The 21,175-nt window shown below is 39.6% G+C and overlaps 1 long non-coding RNA gene across 1 annotated transcript; it reads left to right on the forward strand.

The window, feature by feature from the left end:
* Nucleotides 1-208: 208 nt before the first annotated feature.
* On the forward strand, nucleotides 209-20,823 carry LOC117596136 (uncharacterized). The gene is made up of 2 exons (XR_008301046.1): nucleotides 209-2,381; nucleotides 19,368-20,823. It is a non-coding gene; the product is annotated as an uncharacterized LOC117596136 (long non-coding RNA).
* Nucleotides 20,824-21,175: the final 352 nt, after the last annotated feature.

Here is a 21,175-nt window from a genome sequence, read left to right on the forward strand (position 1 = left end):
TTATAAAACCAACGCGGTGCAAAAACTGTAAGACATTGTGCTTTACTTTACAGTCAGTTAGTTATACAGTTAGTGCACTGTATGCACTGTAAGATAATAACATTTAGAACGTTTATTATGGTGGTATGTGAGGAGGGTATATTGAGATTTGTCCAGTAGGGGGCGGTAATGCATTGTGTATGGGTTGGATAGTCATAGGCCGTGAAGAAGAGCAGTGCGTTGCGCACCATTGTCCTGTACTGTCTGCCTGCTGAGATGGGTCTTGCCCACAAAGAATTATGGTTTCCCTTCTGTGAATTTCTGCACTACATATGGCGACGAGGATAAAAGAAGATAAATAAGTATGAATAACGAAGCAGCTATTTTCTAGAAGCAAGTAAAAAGCACGACGCCGACGCCGGTAAGCTCAGCTGATTGAGATTAATGACTGCCGCGGGTGGTGACTGATTGAAAGGAATGATGGCTGGAGTGGTCGGATGTGTAGCACCTTTTAATAGTGGATTACAATCATGGGAAGAGTATTGTGAAATGCTGAATCATTTCTCCGTGGCAAATGATGTAGAAACTCCAGAGAAGAAACGAGCCATATTGTTGAGTTGTGTTGGAGCACAGACATGCACACTGATGAGGAATTTGTTGAGTCCAGAGAAACCAGGTATAAAGAGTTTTGAAGAATTGGTGAGTTTATTGAAAAACCACTTTAATCCGAAGCCAAGTGAAATAGTTCAGAGGTGGAAATTTAATTCAAGAAATAGACGCCCTGATGAAAGCATAGTGGAGTATGTGGCTGAGTTAAGGAAACTTGCACAAGATTGCAATTTCGGAGACACACTCACAGTGATGCTGAGAGACAGATTAGTGTGTGGAGTCAGTGATGACAGCATACAGCGGAGATTACTGCCTGAGGATGGATTAACTTTTGAAACGGCACTGAAGAAAGCTCAGGCTATTGAAACTGCTAATAAGGATATGGCAGATTTGAACAGAGTGAAAGGAAATCGTATGAATACTACTGTTTTTAAGATGGACAGTGAAGAAAGAAGTAACCTGACTGGTGCAGGAATGTGTTATCGATGTGGTGGAACTAATCATGGCCCGAAAGACTAAGTTTGCCAACGAAAAATGTTTCAAGTGTGGTAAAATAGGACATGTGAAAAGAGTATGTAGAATGAAACCACAGGAAACTGCTATTAACAAAGGCAGGAAAACGGGAAAATGGGAGAGAGGAAAGCAGTCAAAGAGGGCAAATTTTCTTCAGGAGGAAGAGGAAGTTCAGTCTGAAGAAATGTTCACTATGTATAGTATGCAAACAGCCCAATCTCAGGTGCCTCCGCTTACACAAGCTTTACTGGTAAATGAGTGCCCTGTGAAATTTGAAATTGACACTGGATGTAGTGTAACTGTTATCATCACAGGTGGAATATTTACTGCAAAATAAAGGTAGATCAAGACACACACAAGCGTAATTTTCACCTATTATTAACGTTATTGTAACCCTTTCAGCGGAACTGGGAACTGTCTTAAAGGTATTTTATGGCAACTTTATTAATATGGAAAGATTATTTGACAGTAGACTTTGCTTTAAATGATTAAATAACAAAATTAGTGTCATCGCCGCTCCTACTGCTATCTGACATCCACCGGAAATGCACGAGTATTTACCAATTCAACAGATCAGGAAAACAATCATGATTTTATTTTCTATATTTCCTCATCCCACCGAAATTAATTTCAGGTAATACCAACTGCCAGCACAACACAAGACGTGCTTCTGAATCGTTTTAGATGCAAGTGTGACTTACATTAAGCACAGCACACAGGAGCTGATTTTAACCCCCATGGTGAAGTCCGCGGCGACAGACAGCGTGGTGCACTGCAGGTTATGGTAACTGCCCTATTTTATAAAGACCAGAAAAAAGGCAGCGTTCAGTATTTGTTCAGCACGATGAGATACAGAATTTCTGCTAGAAACACCATCATTAAACACCATCAACTAAAACGAACATTTACATTTAAACATTTAAAGTTTTTTTTTTTTTTTTGCATACAGTCAACATTTAAATAAACGTAAATAGAGTAGTCAAAAGGCCGATGAGCGCAACAAACAATTAGATTGAAATATATTTAAAGAAGCACCAAAACTGTGCTTTGCAACGCATATTGTCAAATGTACGACATTTCTGTTTCTTTGCAGCTGGACCAGGAACATATATCGCCTGCTTTTAGGAAGAAACTTTTAAGGATCAACTGTTTTGCCACTGTCTCTTCAACCACGCGATTGTGCAGCGACTATTTGCCGGAAAATCTTGGAATCAGCCACCTTGAGTTCCAAAGAAGAGGAACTTTGATCTTTGGAATTGAGTAAAGTAGTATCTGACTGGGTAAAATGAAATTTTAATTCCAGACCTATATAGAATAGAGTGTATATGACTGTGACAGGAATTTTTAATTCTGTAATTGAATAACGTATCTGGATTTTCTGTGCATTTCAGCAGAAAGTTCCGCTTGTAAGACCACCCAGAGAGTCCATCCCTCAAACAAACCCCTGTGACTAGCGGCGTTAGAATTATTTAGCTAAAATGCGTATTTTGCTAAAAGTCTAAGTTTCTCGGATAGAAATGGATATTAAAGAAAACTGAAAACCATTGAGCAAACTACATAAATCCAATTTTAATTCCTCTCCCTCCCCCTCTGTCTCTTTTAACACGATCACTGTACCTGTGATTTACTAGAAAACAGCGATTCCATAGCAGTGGCTAAATTAATCAGAATCTAGCAGCAGGTAATGATACAAGCACAAGTGGCAGTGAGCTTAAACAGCGACTTTTTTTCTTCAGCATGTCACCTATATTCATTAACGTGACATCCATTATTGAATAAAATGAGTTTTAGAAAAGAAATTTTACTTGAAAAATTATATGTAATTTATTTATTTTTAAATTTGTATGTCCTTTAAGTGGCAAAGGAGAAGTGGATACAAGTTGAAAGAAGTGACAGCAGAAAAGCATCTCAGCATGCACAAAACATCGAACCTTGAGGTGGACAGGCTACAACAGCAGATGGCCACATCAGGTTCCACTCCTGTCAGCCAAGAACAGGAATCTGAGGCTATCGTCAGCACAGACTCATGATAACTTGTGTCACGATAGTCTCAGATTCCTGTTCTTGGCTGGCAGGAGTAGAACCTGATGTGGTCTAGAGACTGTTGTGTGTGAAATTCCCAGGAGATCAGCAGTTTCTGAAATACTCAAACCAGCCCATTTTGGCACCAACAACCATGCCATGGTTAAAGTCACTGAGATCACATTTTTTCCCTATTCACAATGTTTGATGTGAACATTAACTGAAGCTCTTGACCTTTATCTGCATGGTTTTGTGCACTGCGCTGCTGCCACATGATTGGCTAATTAGATAATTGCATGAATGTACAGGTGTTCCTAATAAAGTGGACAGTGGTGTATACAGAAGGAACACCAATATATATTGAATGAACACTGATATATATGGAATGGCTTCCAATCTCTCATTTTGTGGCTCACCTCTGTATTTCTTTGCGAATTCCAATCTGGTCTTTCAATTCTTCCTGCTGATGAGTGGTATGCATCTTGTCCTGTGTCATATTTCATATTTCTTATATTCATATTATGTCATATTTCTGTTCTCAAAGTCTGGATTTTGATACCTTCACCCCTTGCCCTATTGAGGTTGTTCATGACATCAATTGTTGTTTTGGGGTTTTTCTTCACAGCTCTCACAATGTTTCTGTCATCAACTGCTGTTGTTCTCATTGGCTGTTCTGTTCAATGTCTGGTTGTTAGTACACCAGTCGGCATGGAAGGTTCTACCTGTGTAGAGAGAGAGGGAGCAGGCTGAGACATCAGAGAAGAAGGAAATGAATGAGAGGGAGAGGAAGGTGACAGCCATCTGGGGTTTTGGGGTCCTGGTACCTCTGTCCTGGTACCTCTGTCCTGGTACCTCTGTCCTGGGGAGCTGAAACTGGAAAGGGAGAAGAGAGGTTGGAGAGAGAAAGAGAGAGAGAAAACAATGTTGCCTGCCGCAGTGGATGACACCAGGTGATCCTCCACTAGCTGGATGGTTTTGTTGAGAGAAGACAGACAGTGGCACTGGACCCACTCTTTTATTCTACCTGTGTAGAGAGAAAGAGGGAGCAGGCTAAGACATCGGAGAAGAAGGAGATGAATGAGAGGGAGGGCAGGGTGACAACCATCCAGGGTGCTGGTTTCTGGGTCCTGGTACCTCGGTCCCAGGGAGCTGAAACTGGAAGTGGAGAAGACATGGCCTTTCTTGATCCACAAAAAGCAGAGGCATTCCTGCAGCTGGATGAGCTGAGTAAAAACCTCATCAAATATGTCAACAGAGCTACCGCAAAGGCCCTGGAAGCAGAACTGCAGAATCTGGCCACACACTGGGATAAGTTGAAAGTTTCTGTGTCAAATGAATATAGTGTCAGGATGAGCACTGGGGAAGCTCAAGATGGAAATGAAGAACCCTTGAATGAACAATGGGATGTCATGAGCCAGATCTATGCATTATGTAAACAATGTGCAAATTGTTGCTGCCAAGTTCTACATCAATACAGTCTCCTGACTAATACCCTCTCATTGGTCTTGGATACAAATTTCTTCTGACTCTATCTGTGGCCCACGTGGCTTGTGAGCAAAGTTTTCAACTATATCAAGAACTGCTTGAGATCTACGGCATCATAGGACCATCTTGAAGCATTCGTGTTGATGGCCATAGATAAGGACGTCCTCACATCTTTAGTCATGAACAGCATTGTCACCAGAAAATAATACAATGCGACATTTGCTGACTGCTTAGGATAGCGCACAAACATTTCCTGTAGCGTTTCCCATTAGTCGGTGTGTTTGTGTGAGTTGTATGTCTGTGTATGTGTGCATTTTCATGAGCAAACATGCTAGGGAGTGACAGGGTGATGATTTTATTTGTTTTGAGATGGGGCCTGTACTTTGTATTTCAATTAATTGTCCTCTCCTAGCTTTTGGACATTTTACATTTGCCAGACTTCACTGTTTGCTCATGTTGAGTTTCTCCTAATGACCACAAAAAGGCAGCTAAGCTAAAACCTCTACAGCCAAAACACCGCCCATACATTTGGCAAGGAACAAAGTAAAGTCAAAGTAAAAGTATTTTGTCAAAGTTTGGTGCCCTGTAATTCCAGGTAAAACATTATAACAATGCTGCCATGCAGCAGTTAGCCTACAATAGAACTAAATCAATTAAAATCAAGTTTTTTGTCAGTTGTTTACTCTGCCTACATGGAAATTTTCTAGCACACATCATAATTCTTCCAACTGTGCCTTTAAAATATGTATTTTAAAAGAATTCATCTGAATAAGTAACCCTTTTAAGTAGTGTACCTGAATACATTAATGATTACATTTAATAGTGAGTAGTGGGTATTCAGCCATGTATATGTTTTTGAAGTATCATCCCAACCCTGGTGATGTATGTGAACTCTTGTCAGTTTTGTTCATGGGGTTCTGAAAGGACAAATAAAGCACACAAGTCAACTGGATGTAATCACATACAGTTGAGAATCATCATGCATTACCTGCTGGTTCAACACGCCTCCTGTATATACATGTGTTTATATGAAAGAACCAGCTCTGCAAGAGATAGATCAAACTGCTGGTCTGACATGACAGTTGACTGGAACAAACTATCATTTGCAAAGGTCGAATGATGTGCAGAGGCAGACCTGCCAGACGGGAGCTGTAGTCCAGTCTTGAAATGACAAGGGACTGAGCAAGCACCTGAGTGGCAGTTCATTTTTGCTGGGATTACATTTCAGCTTAGGAGCTGCCCCCCATAATGAGATGTCTACCAGGCATGCTGAGATCTGAGCAGAAACATGAGTGTCTAAGGAAGGAAAGGAGAGGATAAGCTGAATGTCATCTGCACAGCAGTGGTATGAAAACCCATGTTCATAATATTCAATTCAATTCAATTCAATTTTATTTGTATAGCGCTTTTAACAATGGACATTGTCACAAAGCAGCTTTACAGAAATAAATGGATTCACAAAAATATATTGTAAATATTTAAATTTATCACTGTGAATTTATCCCTATGACCTCACCAAGAGACTGGGTATAGAGAGAGAACAGTAGAGGACCAAGTACTAAGCCTTGTGGGAAGTGATTGTGATTGAAGTTCCACTCAATCCAAAAGGAAGCATGACAAATTGGTGTAAATCAAATGGAAACCAAGTAAAAGGGATCCAACATGGTGTCCAGCTAGACAGATGCACAACTCAGTGGTCCTACCACAAACGGCCAGATTTCCAGATTTATAACTTTAAAAGACATTTAGCTGACTAAGTAGTCTCTGAGTTCAACCGGGGTCAAAAAGAGTATAGTTTCGTTATGGTAGGATCATGAAGAAGAATCTAGATGCAAACTTTTTGGAAAAGTGGCTGACTGATGTGTTTGGAGCATCTACCTTTCTAAACTCCCAACAAAGCTGCAGAAATATCCACATGTCCTGATCATGAAGTTTCTCAATTTCTGCTACCATCAGAGTGATACAGGCTGCCAGAGAGATGGGAACAGTAAAGTATGAGGAGCAAAATGTGATGTTCTTCCCAGAATTTTCTGTAGAGGTGAGACAACAACGAAAGCAATAAGACGAGGTGAAGAAACGTCTCTAGTCGCTGAACATAACTTACAGATTTGTATTTCCAGACAAACTGAGCTTTCTGCATAAAGTTCAGTGGAAGACCTGTGAGACCACAGGAGATGTACAAAAGTGCATAGAGGAAAACTGAGAAGCGCTTGGAGAGCAACGATAAGACCTCAACTAGTAGGCTGAACAGATATGCAGTCTGATTTTGCATAGCTGATCTCATAATCAAGGTAATTTACTTTGGTCTGGTTTAATTTGGACGTGTAAAGTGACAGATTTCACATTCTATACCTGTCTGTTCAAGCCATAACAAACATATTTAAATGGGACTTAGGGACGGAGTCAGTTCAATGAATATTTGATGGAAAAGACAATTGTATATTCCTGATGTTTAATTATTACATCAGGCTGTTTGTAGACAGTTAGGTGCCTAATGGATATTTCGCTCACCAAGGATGTGTTCCTAGTTGTAGGTCCAACCAAGCCTGTTGAATAATCTTTATAATATGGAGGGAACGGGGCGAACACTGGTTTGTTCTGTTCAGGTGCGTTCAAGAGCCATGGTATACAAGCTCGATGTTCATTGGATTCAATATTTGTTTTCCACCTCAAGTATTTTTATTAAATATTTTTCTCTTGTGTTATTACATTTGTGGGTATGATCATAGAGTTATGGAAATGTAATGTAAAAGATGTCAAGTGAATCTCAGATAACATTTATATCCTGGAATGTTAGGGGTCTGGGTCAGTGGCGTAGCGAGGGGCGCTTGGGGGGCTTAAGCCTCTGATGAATTGTCAAAAGCCCCTGATCTTTTTGAAGATTGAACATGTTTCACTTTCACAAATAAAACAGGTTTTATGACTTTTAATTTGTTCTCCCAGTATTGGAAATCCGTCTGTCAGTGATGAAAAGCAGAGGTAGATTACAGCTTACTCCTTTCCTTAAACGTTCCTTCCACTCAACGCAGTTCTGAAGCACTGGTTTTACGTGTTGGGTATTTAATTAGGCAGCTGTTAAACAGTACATGTTTCGGCCGGCAGGTGGGACTGTTGTCACTCAGCAGGTTTCAACAAATCGCATTGAACAATCGTCATTCATTCACTCAAAGAGCTGTGAAGAGAATTTATTTCTAAAACTGCGAATTTATTTCTAACTTCTAAGCTTAATAACTATTCACAGTTTACAATGCCACTTTGTAAGTTTGTAGTTTTGGTGAAATTAAATAACTTTACCAATAAAATGTATGTCATAAATGTATAAATAATAAACATTATTCAGAGAAATAATGTTGTAAATTTTAGGAGCTAGCTATTTTATCTAGATTTGATATAGCCAGCTAGGCAACTGTCTGATAACATCTGTTACTGTTATGTTATCTAGTGATGGGCAAATCAGTTGATCGTACTTGAGCAAACTATAACTAATAGTTAAATCAGAGATTGGTTGGCTAGCTTGCTACACCTCAGTTAATTCGTCACTTTGCCCAAATTAACATGTTTGTGGCCTTGTAGCACATTGCTTGGAGTATGCTTCATATAAGCTAACAGCTTACACCATTATATAAATCACACTTCAGGACTTAAAAAAGACAAATGAGAAGATGATGAACTGTTCTCAGGGGGGCTAAGCCCCTTATCTCTTCCAACTCTTGCAATGCCCCTGGTCTGGGTAAACTTTCAAAGTTGAAGCAGGACATGTCTACAATATCTATTGTGTTGTTACAAGAAATCCACCTAATATCTAGCGAATTACTGAAGGTATGTAGGAGGTGGCCAAGCCAAGCGATCTCTGCTTCATATACATCCAACTCAAGGGGGGTAATTATTCTGATTCATAATGCCACCCCATTTAAAATAAAAGTAATATGAGATAAAGCAGATTGATTTTTAATTGAACAAGGCTTTTTTATAGACAATAACATTACCCTTGTGAACATGTATGGCCCAATTCTGACAATGAAGAATTTTTTCAAAACTCGTTCTTAATTCTGGCCTCCCAACCTAGCAATTTAATCATAATCACAGCTCACATGCAAAGTAGGAAAAAACTTCATAGTTTTATAGAGGAACTTGATTTATGTGACCCATGGAGGAGAAAATATCCCAACAAAGCTGAATATTCATGCTACTCTTCATCACTAAAGTCATACTTACAAATAGACTACTTTTTGATTTCGAATAAATTATTTCCTCTTTGTGATCAAATGTTTTTTTTTTATTCAAACCCATACTAACGAATACTATATCATAATGCAAACATATTTTAAGTATAACCAAAATAAATCACACCCACCCCCACCTTCTCCCAGTTTATATCCCCTCCCCCACCCCTAATTATTTTTCCCACAATTGAGATATAGTTAGTTGGTATTGTAATTTACTCCAAAATGTTCAAATACATCCAAGAGACCAGGTTCTTGGAGGGAAATAAAATAAACCATTTAATAATCAGATGTGCAACAAGTTGTTCCCCCAAGGGACCCCATAGGCCTTCAGTGCTGATCTGAGATGCAAGTAAATAAAGAAAGGTTCTGTCCTGTAAAGTGAGCATAATTCCTGAAAAGTCATTAGGCCAATAGCACCAAATAGATCCTCAAATGTATGTATGCCCTTCTGTGTCCAATGTTCAAAAAACAAATGGTCTGCCTCCAGATAAAATATATCTGTTGTGCCAAATGGGTGAGTGTACATGCCATTTATTTGTATAATGTATTTATTTTTCAATTTGTCTGAAATTGGATATTGAATTGGTAATGATTGGACTGAAAGCTAGCATACATTGTTTAATCCCCAACTCCGAAAATAAAATATCTTGTAATCTGTATTTCCCCACTAAACTTTCCTCCATGTGTCTCCAAGGCACTTTGGAATGTGGATCCATCCATATTTAGATGCATTTTAGTTGAAAAGTCCTTTAGTATAATTCAAAATTAGGAAGTTCCAGAACTCCATTGCTTTTTGTACACAGCAGTGTCCTTTACTTTAGTCTGGATTGTTTCCCATTCCACACAAATTTTTGTATCAGAGAATCAACCTTTAACTACAAATTCCTTTTGGGGGCGGCGAGGGGGGTGGGGGGTTTGCGGAGGGTAGAGAGATCATTGAGCTAAGAAAATTAATCCGAGGTAGTACATTATTAGTACATTGACGATGTAGTCCATCTTTTAAAGTCTCATTCAACATTTGTCAGTATTTTTCAATAATTGTTTTTTTTGCAATGGCATGTAGTGAGGTCTGAACAGCAATACCCAAATAGGTGATGGTAGTCTATACTGGGATATCAAATGGAAGAGAAGGGGCTTTAGCATTTCCATTGAGTAAAAGCAGGGAAGACTTGTTCCAGTTAATTTTGCATCCTGAAAAATGGCTGAAATCATGAAATACTTTCAAAATTCTGGGGATTGATATCTGAGGCTCAGAGATAAACAGTAATGTATCGTCTGCATAGAGAGAAATATGTTGTTTGCAAGAGTTCACTGAGATAGAGCAAATGTTATTCTGCCTTATCAGTTGAGCCAGGGCTCAAGTGATAATGCAAAAAGCATTGGGGATAGCGGACAGCCTTCTCTTATTCCGCGTTTAATATTAAACGGCTTTGAATGTAGTCCATTAGTCGGGACTAAGGCAGAGGGGTGCCAACATGCAATAACCTATGAATATTATTGACTGCCAGTCTTCCCAGTATAAAATCAGTCTGGTCTGGGTGGATTAACTTATCTATATATTGCTGAAGGCATAGGGAACACTCTTGTATATGTCGGTGTTTATCAAAATGATCGGTCTGTAATTGGCACACTTCGTATGATCCTTCCCTTGCTTCGGTATCAGTGAAATCAATGCAGTGTTCAACTGTGTGTGAAAAGCACCAGCCTCAACTGCAGAATGTATGGCCAACAGGAAGACAGGACCAAGGATGTCAAAGTATTGAAGCACTAGTTCTGCCAAAATCCCATCTATCCCCAGTGATTTACCCTTCTTTGCCCATTGTAATGCCTGTTTGATTTTATCAAGGGTGATTGGTTGGCCCAGCTGTTCGGCTTCTTCCGAATTGAGACTTGGTAAATCGAGAGAGCGCAGACAGACATCGCACTTAGACTTTTCTAAGTCTAACTCAGATGTATAAAGTTCCGAAAAAAGGCATGGAATATATTATTACTTTCCCTACCATCACTAACAAGCCCTTTAACTGGATGACAAATAGTTTCAATGGTGGCTTTGGATTGACTTTGTTTTAATCTCAGAGCCAGGAGTTTACTGGGTCTGGAGCCATTAAAATAGTAAATTTTGTTTGGTCTGATGTATTGTGAATTCAGCTCTTCTCCTCAAGAGATCATTTAATTCTGCCCTGTAGTTTTGTAGCAAGTTAAAAAGTGGATGGGAGAAGGAAGTTTTTAAATCGGTTTTCTAATTTCTGACACTGTTCCTGTAATGAATCAATTGTACTATTCAAATCAATTGTACTATTCCTTATTTTCTTCAGGTTAGCGGCAAATGATGTTGTAAAGTCTTTAATGAAACCCTTTGCTGCTTCTCAGACAAAAATGGATCTTTAAAAGTGCCAATGTTAAATGAGAGAAATTCCAATAATGACTACAATGTCTAGCACTGGGTCTGAGACTGCATTCATATCCCCTCCAATTATTAAAGAACCAGGGAGTGCCAGGTTATATGTGGGAAGAAAGTAACATCAAACACAACAAAAACTGATAAAAAATGCTATATTCCTCCCCTCAATGTTGACACAGATATAAGATAACCTGCCAGAATTATCGTGACTCTTTGTCAACTTCAAATGTATATTTCAGAGAAATCAGAACAACCGTTTCCTTAGTTTTGGTATTATCACTAGAGGAAGCAAATGCTCTGTAGAGTCTTTTCTGTAACCTCTGCACATCTATTTGTTTCAGATATGACTCTTGTGTTAGTGCTATATCTATTGTTTTCCTGTGCAAATAGTCAAGAAATATGGCTCTCTTGTTCAGGCTTTTTAGCCCTCTAATATTAATGGATATAATCTATATTTATCCATGATCTCTTTGACAAGTTAAATTCAATTCAATTCAACTTTATTTGTATAGAGCTTTTAACAACAGACATTGTCTGGAGCTTGTTTATGCATCTACTGGAACAGCCACACAGCAAGGCATTACAATAATCCAACCAAGAGGTAACAAAAGCATGAACTAATTTTTCTGCATCATGTACTGTCATTATATTTCTTATCTTAGCAATATTTCTGAGATGAAAGAAAGCGATCCTAGTAATATCTACATGAGCTTCAAATGAAAGACTGGAATCAATAATCACACTGAGGTCTTTTACTGCTGCACATCATGAAACAGAAAGGCCATCCAGAGATATTATTTAATCAGAAAGCTTACTTCTAGCTGCATGTGGTCCTACTACAAGTACTTCTATCTTGTCAGAATTAAGTAAGAGAAAATTAATAAGCCTCCAGTGTCTAATGTTCTTTACACATTCCTCAACTTTATTAAGCTGGTGTCTGTCATCTAGCTTTGCTGAAACATACAACTGTGTGTCATCAGCATAACAGTGGAAGCTAATACCATGTTTACGAATAATTTTGCCCAGAGATAGCATATATAAAGAAAAGAGCAGTGGGCCTAAAACAGGGCCTTGCGGAACACCAAACTTTACCTTTGTATGCGTGGAGAAGTCACCATTTTCATCTACAAACTGATAATGATCAGTCAAATAAGACCTGAGCCAGGAGAGGGCTGTTCCCTTAACGCCTACAACATTTTCTAGTCTATCTAGGAGAATTGCATGACCAGTGGTATCAAAAGCTGCACCAAGGTCAAGCAATACAAGCAAGGAGACAAAACCCTGAACAGAGGCCAGTAGTAGGTCATTTAACACTTTAACCAGTGCTGTCTCTGTGCTTTGATGAGGCCTAAATCCTGACTGATACATTTCACGAATGTTATTCCTATGTAGGTGTGAGCATAGCTGCTATGCTACAACCTTTTCTAGTATCTTGTAGATAAAGGGGAGGGAGATAAGAAAAAATATTTCACTACTTTACGTCAAATGTATGTAATATGTATGTGATAAATAAAGAACCTTGAACCTTAATGATGAACTCCAATTTATACCAGAATATTCTTGTGATAAATGTGGCCATCTGTCCAGCAACATAATCTAGGCCAAAACTGGGTCATGCAACAGGACAATGATCTCAAGCACACCAGCAAATTAGCCATTCAGATGTTGAAGAAGAAAACAATTAAGGTGTTGGAATGGCCAAGTCAAAGTCCAGCCCTCAACACCATTGAGATGCTGTGACAGGATCTTAGGAGAGCTGTGCATAAATGAATGCCCTCAAACATCAGTGACCTGAAACAATGCTGTAAAGAACAGTGGGCCAAAATTTCTCCAAAACAATGTGAGAGACTGATAAACTCCTACAGAAAACATTTACTTCAAGTTATTGTTGCTAAAGGTGGTTCTACATGTTACTGAATTATGGGGTGTACTTATTTTTTCCCACCTGGTTTCTGAATGTTGATTAACTTTTCGAAAATAACTACATATTGAAATCTGTTGTGTTTACTTCTTGTCACCTGAGATAATTTGTTTGTTTATAGAAGTCAGTGAGGACCACATAATTGTTAAGTAGGCCCTGAGAAATAAAAACAGAGAATTGAAGGAGAGTGTACTTTATTTTTTAGATACATAAAGAGAGGTACTGTAATAAATTTGCATGCCCATATTTATAAGAATTTCTGATTGTCATTTCCCACTAAGGGGCATTAAATGTAAAAATACTCTTCTCTATCTGATTTTTTTGAATATTTGAGGCCATACATGTAGATAAGGATCACTGTAAAATAACAGTTTTACATTTCAGTGTAAATTTTAAATATAAATCTGAAAGTTAAATGTAAATGTTAAATAAAGCTCTAAATATGAAATGTAAATATAAAAGCAAACATCCCAATTAGCACCCCCAAGTGCCCAGTTCTTGCCAATTTATAAAGAACAATAAACAAACAGACAATAGATGAACATTGTTCTCAGGTTATGTGAAGACAGCTCAATGCTAACCCTGTCAAATGCCTGCTGAAATCTGATTGGCTGATGGTGTTCATATTTTTTAAGTACTTAGATCACCATCAAAAATCCACTTAAAGATTAGCACATAGATGCAGCATACCAAATTTGAGCTTGATAAACTAATACTTTGTTAAAGAACCTTTTGATTTCATTACACCACTCCACCACTTTTTGGGTAAGTGTGTATTAGCGTGACACATCTTGACTTGGCATTATTTGCCCACTCTTTCTTGCGAAAACATTCTAGATCCACCAAATTGTAAGGGCATCTCCTGTGCACAGCCCGCTTCAGGTCAACCCAGGGATTTTTAGTTGGATTCAGGTCTGGGCTCTGGCTAGGCCATTCAAAAACACTGATCTTCCTTTGGTTTAGCCATTCCTTTGTTGATTTGTATGTATGCTTTGGGTCATCGTTGTGGTAAAAGGTGAAAATTCCTTTTCATCTTTAGCTGACTAGTAGAAACCTGAAGGTTTTGCACTAAAATCAACTGGTATTTGTAGCTATTCATGATTCCCCCCACCTTGATAGAAGCCCCACTTCTGGCTGAAGAAAAGGACCCATAAAGCATGGTGCTTCCACCATCATGCTACACCATGGGTGTAGTGTTCTTTTGGTGATACGCTTTTTTTGCACCAAACATACCTTTTGGAATTATGGAATTATTATACCTTTTGGAATTGGTCTCCTATGACCATGACACATTTTGCCACATGGTTTCGGGTGATTTAGTTGAGCTTGGATGATTTTTTTTGTGAGAAAGGGCTTCTGTCTAGCCACCCTGCCCCATGGCCCAGACATGTGAAGAATATGAGAGATTGTTGTCACATGCAGGGAGTAATCAGTACAGCAGAGAGTACTCAGTACCATGGTGTTCCACGGAGCCTGTGAATGAATGGCAGGGGTTGCTGGCAGGACGCTTCCCGGCAGAAAACACCACCCATAGGGTACTGACTACCTCAAGCCAGTAGACATTGTTGACCTTGTTATTGGAGTACAGACTCCATTTCCACTTTTGACCCTTATCCTGAATGCTGACCTTCTTGGGGCTCAAGGCCTCACCATTTTCAGACTGTGAAAACAGGTGCTGCTCTGACCCAAGAAGTTCCTTCCCTCTTGGACAGAGGTGCAACCCAAATAAGTGGAACCCACCATTCAGAACAAGGGCTTTTACTCAATGTATCTTTTTGTCCAGAAAGGACAGCAGCTCCCATCTTATTCAAGATATGAAAGGACTGAATTGGTTCATTAAAAAAAACTCACTCTGCACTCACAATGATACCATCCAGTGCTCAACAGCCTTTCCCATCAGGCAATACACTATGTGTTCTAGAGAAAAATCACCATTCATTCAAGTTTATAATTTAACATTTTTTTCTTTATTTCTGTCATCTCACAACCTGCCAGAGCATGCCCCTGCATCATGATACAGGTGCTGCCAGATATGAGAGTAATTTGCTGACCAGCCAGCCATACTGGTCAGCAAATTACTCTCATATCTAGGCTTGATGACCAGCTAACCCCTTTTGACCTGGGGCCAAGCTGGGATGCAAACTGGCCAACTAACGAGTCCACCTTAACACAAGCTAAACTAGGCTGGGAGACCAGCTAGTCCACCAACTATCAATCTAATCAAGACCATCAAATCAGCTAAAGCCAGCAAACATCTTAGGCTGGTCTAAGCTGTTTTTAAAAGCAGGATAACCGAAGCTCAGGGTCAAACTGGGAAACACTTGAGCTGTGAGGTGGCAATGCTACCCACTGTGCCACCATGCCTCAAACTACAAAAAAGAAAAAAGAAAAAAAAAAAAAAAAACTTATCTACCTGTGATAGAGAACACTGTCACAGACTGCGACAGCACGTAACTTCCACTTATTTCATATTTTACATCACATTTTCATTTGCTTTATAGATCCAATTTGTTTCTAGTGCTGGCACTTCAGCTGTGAGTGCACGTGCAGTTGTAGTGCAGAGAACTGTCACGCCATGATATTGTCACACATTCGCACATAGATAACAGTTTTAAACTAGAGTACACACAGACACACACAGACAAAATACATCTTGTGTAAATGTTCTTTATTGTTCATTGTACTTATCAGTGAAGTTAGTGTTGTATTGTTTCTTGTAATGCCGGCAGTTTGTTGTTCGTTGTTCTCTGTATTCCGAGTGCACATTTCTGCAGACCAAAACGAGAAGTCATGTTACAGCACACTTTTATTTTGTTTACCTCAGGCATACTTCCAGATTAAAGAGGTTGGTGGAAGATACCACCACACTAAAGGTTGCTCTATGCTAATATTAGTATTTATTACATGTATTATTGTTTGTATTTTTTTGTTCATCATAAGAAGGGTGATCAATTGTAACAATATGAGGGGGTACAATATTGAATGTATTGTAAAGTTGATTGATTGTTTAATGTCATTCTTTTGTGTAGCTATGTGAGTGGTTCCAAGGGTTGGTGCTTACCCCACATAAGGAGCCCAGAAGTGCTGTCTAGTCAGTCTGAACCAGAGCCTAATGGAAGTAGGACCTCTGGCTATATTCGTAGACTTGTACAAAGAGCTTTTGCTTATTTTTTGTGTGTTTTTTTGTTTGTTTTTTGAGGGTCTGCACCTCTCCTTGCATATACACCTCCTGTTTGGCTCACTGGGATTTGTATTTTTCCCCCCCAAAATAAATCGCCTTGCACTTACATGCTATAGTTTATGGATACGCCGTAATGGACTCCTTGCCCCTCACCAACCTGATCCAGACCTTCACCAGCACACACCAAAACCAACATCAAGCCCTCCTCAAGATGCGTGCTGAGATACAACACTTCAAGGCTATCCTTCAGGTGCAGACCGAGGACTGTCATGTGCCTCAGAGTTTGTCTCAGCCCCCGGTACTCCAGCAGTAACCACAGCATTTGCCGCACCCACGACCCACATCATGCTAAAAACAGTGGGGCTCCACAATAACATAGAAACATTTGTGGAGCTTTTTGAGCAGGCAATGGCAGAGAGGGACTGGTTGGAAACACAGTGGGCCATCCATCTGCTTCCCCTACTGTTGAGGGAAGACAAGCTTGCGTCAACATCGTCAGCAGTACCGCCCAGTGACATTCAGCAACTTTGGCCACCCATTCACCTTCAACCCAGCAGCTCCGAGATGCCTGTCAGAAGAGGGTGCTGGCAGAGAAGTGCATCACTGAAGAGGTGGAGGACCTCATGGTGCTGGAGCAGTTCATCACTAGATGGCCAGAAGGGATGGCAGAATGTATCCAGTGCCACAGACCAGCGTTGCTGGAGGAGGCGGTCCAACTGGCAGTAGATCATTTGGCGGCATAACCGGGGCAGAGAGCCCCTCTTTTCTCTGTCCGTCTCTGTTACATCCCCCTATCTGTCTACTCCCTGCTCCTGTTCTCCCAATATCACACAATAGAAGAGATTAAGCATGAGGAAAATCTGACCTATTGTTCAAAGCAGATAACATTAACATGGTCAATATCACACCTTTGCTTACATTTAAATAAGGACCTAGAAATAGGGTGGAATGTTGAATATATTAAATATTCAAAATATTTAAAATTCTAAAGCCTTCTGTTTATTTCCAATTTTAAATGAACCCCTTGATTTTAACCAGTGTTTCAGTGCTGTGAAATTTGAGCCTGTGGACACTATACAGTGGTGCATGCAGAATGTAGGTGGTTGCTGCGCTCTGGATCTGATGTGAATTCTAGATGTTGTCAAATGTTGTGCAGCAGTGCTTCTGAAAGTTTGCATGGGCCAAATAAAATGAAACAGTGGGCCGTGTTTGGCTAATAGTTGATCACAACTAATAACTAGGATCCCATATCAGGGGTGTCAAATTTATTTTAGGTAATGGGCCACATTATACTTAGTCCAATGTTAAGTCGGGCAGACCAAAAAAAAAAAAAATATATCAGTTTATCAGACCAACAACACATCAAAAACTTCTTGTAAATGTGATCATGTAAAATGCAAAATTATTTACAATAAAAACATAAAAGTATGAAACTCCTAAAATTGTTAATTTGGAAAGAGACATGGCTACAATCAAGAATCAATGAAGAATTACATTATTAGCACATTTTTGTCAGCAGGGGAGTTTACACACTGAGTTTATTACTCTATTTTGCCCCCTAATGCAAGAGTATTCAAATAAAATTTGTGAGGTTCCAGTTACATAAAATTCCTTACTTATAAAGATCTGGATAAGCAACTGAAATAACTGAATAGTGACAACAGTTACCTTTTAATGCTTAACCATTAGTGATTAGTTCATGGTTACCTATATCACTGGGAGAATTTGCAAAACTCTGGGATATGTTTTTTTTTTTTCTTTGACTGTCTGATATTTTTGTTTCCCATCCAAGACATTTGAGTTTTAGATCAAAAGATGAATATGAGATGCTAGCTCAGAATTTCAGCTTTCATTTACATCTAGATGTGTTGAACAACTTAGTACATTTTGTTTGAATCCACCCATTGTGTTTGTTTGAATCCACCCATCCAAGTGTAAAAATACTAGAATATGTGACTGACAGGTGTTTCTTGTTGCCGAGGTATACCCTGTTAATTGATTGGTTAAACAATTAACAGCTTTGAATGTTTGATCCCTGGGTTTCAGCTGTGAAGACTGTATTTGTTTTTACAAACGATAAACCAACATGAAGACCAGAAAGCTGTCTTTGGGAGAAAGGAAAGCTATTTTGAAGCTGAAAAAGACAGAAAGAAAAAAAAAAGCCATTGCACAAGCATTGGGCATAGCCAATACAACAATTTGAACTGTCCTGAAAAAGAAAGAAATTACTTGTGTACTAACAACCAGATATTGAACAAGTTGGCCAAAGAAAACAACAGCAGCTAATGACATGAAAACATTGTGAGAGATGTGAAGAAAAACAACCACCACAGGGCAGCAGTGAAGGTATCACAATCCACCATTTGAAGATGGCTAGCCATACCACAAGATCTAAACCACTCATCAACAGTAAGAATCAGACCATATTGAAATTTGAGAATTCAATCAAAAGTTATTGACCCAAGATTAACCTCAATGATGGAAAGGCCAAAGTGTGGAGAAAGAAAGTATCTGCTCATGATCCAAAACATACAAGCTCACTGGTCAAGCACGCTGGAGGTAGTGTCATGGCTTGGGCTTACATGGCTGCATCTGGAATGAGCTCACTAATCTTTATTGATGATGTAACTCATGAAAGTAGCAGCAGAATGAATTCAGAAGTCTACAGAAACATTCTGTCTGCCAATATACATGCAGCAAGACAATGACCCAAAACACACTGCCAACACAACAAAGGACTTCATCAGGGGAAAAAAGTAGAAGGTTTGACACTTAGAACACAGATTCAAATTCATTTGTCAGGCCGGATTACAACCATTGTCGGACCTTTAGCAGGCCTAGGGAGAACATGCTAGACAATAATCAGAGGTAAGGATTAAACTACAGATTTTAGAGCTGTGATTCACCAACACTACCAGCTGCAATACAATTTAAATACAGTGAAAACTAAAACAAGTGAAGTATCTGGAAAAAAAAAAAACACACACACACAATCAGGCTGATATTTTGTCTTACTTAATCATTCCTCAGCACTGGATTGGAAAGCTGAGCCGGCTGGGCCTGAACACCTCTCTCTGTAACAGGATCCTGGACTTCCTGACTGGTAGACCTCGGTCAATCCAGATCGGAAGTAGCATCTCCAACACCTCTACAATGAGCACTGGGGCCCCCCAGGGCTGTGTGCTCAGTCCACTGCTGTTCACTCTGCTGACTCATGACTATGCAGCGATGCACAGCTCGAATCACATCAAATTCAGCAATGACACAACCGTGGTGGGTCTCATCAACAAGAACGATGAGTCAGCATACAGAGAGGAGGTGCAACGGCTAACGGACTGCTGCAGAACCAACAACCTAAGAGACATAAGAGACGGTTGTTGACTTCGGGAAAGCACGGCGCGACCACTCTCTGCTGAACATAAACAACTCCTCTGTGGAGATTGTCAAGAGCACCAAATTCCTTGGTGTTCACCTGGCGGAGAACCTGGCCTGGTCCCTTAACACCAGCTCCATTGACAAGAAAGCCCAGCAGTGTCTTTTCTTTCTACCAAGGCAGAGAAAAGCCCATCTCCCACCTCCTATCCTCACCATATTCTACAGAGGGACTATCGAGAGCATCCTAAGCAGCTGCATCACTGCCTGGTTTGGAAACTGCATCGTCTTGGATCTCAAGACCCTGCAGCGGATAGTGAGGACAGCTGAGATGATCACTGGAGTTTTTCTTCCTTCCATCACAGACATTTACACCATATGCTGCATCTGCAAAGCCACTAGCATGGATGACCACATGCACCCCTCACACAAACTCTTCACCCTCCTGCCATCTGGCAAAAGGGACTGAAACATTCAGGCCCTTCAGGCCTAGACTGTGTAACAGTTTCTTCCTCCAAGCCATCAGACTCCTTAATACTCAGAAACTAGACTGACACCAACCCTCCCACACACACACACACACATGCACACACATGCACACACATGCACACACATGCACACAGACACACTCATGATCAACGGAACACCACTCCACTCCCTCTGCAACTTTTGCAACTTTTTGTAACTTATTCTTTCTTAAATTGCTGCTAAAACACTGTACACAAAATACTGTATTGACCACCTGCACTCTTGCTGCTAACACTGTATTTATCATAGTAAATACATAGTGTCATAGTATATTAGGGTTAGTTACATATGGCACTCTGTCCACTTTATCCACACTAGAAATGTGTACTAGTCAGCGCTGCACTGTCCTTATTGTGCCTATTGTCCTGTTTTAGGAATTTGTACTTGACTTGTGCTGTTTATACATTTGCACACATGCACTTTAGGAAATCCTGTGTAGGTCTGTGTAGTCTTTAGTTAGTTCTGTGTAGTCTCATGTAGGTTTGTGTTTTATGTAGCACCATGGTCCTGGTGCAAAGTTGATTCATTTCACTGTGTACTGTACCAGCTGTATATGGTTGAAATGACAATAAAAGCCACTTCACTTCTTCACCTCACTTACTTCACAGGCATGTTGCCAGGCTACGTGTTCAGAACTGTAACACCCTCACTGTATTTCTGTTAATAGGTTTCCAGGTATTTGCAATAGTGTATTCATGACTGGTTCTTAATAATGTTTGCAGTCAAACAGAGGGCTTATGTACATTCGATAGGGTGAATTAGATTAATCTGGAACATTTATTGAACTCTTAAAAACTGTCTTATTCCACAATTTACTTAACACATTAGATGTAACATATGGCAAAGATTGGAATTGGATTTGGAAAAGAAATTTACTTTTGGAACTGGAGAGAATTGCATATAAAGACATTGGATTGTTTTTTCTTTTGTTAGGACTG

The sequence above is a fragment of the Pangasianodon hypophthalmus genome, chromosome 26 (genome assembly GCF_027358585.1).
Source record: "Pangasianodon hypophthalmus isolate fPanHyp1 chromosome 26, fPanHyp1.pri, whole genome shotgun sequence".
Taxonomy (NCBI): domain Eukaryota; kingdom Metazoa; phylum Chordata; class Actinopteri; order Siluriformes; family Pangasiidae; genus Pangasianodon; species Pangasianodon hypophthalmus.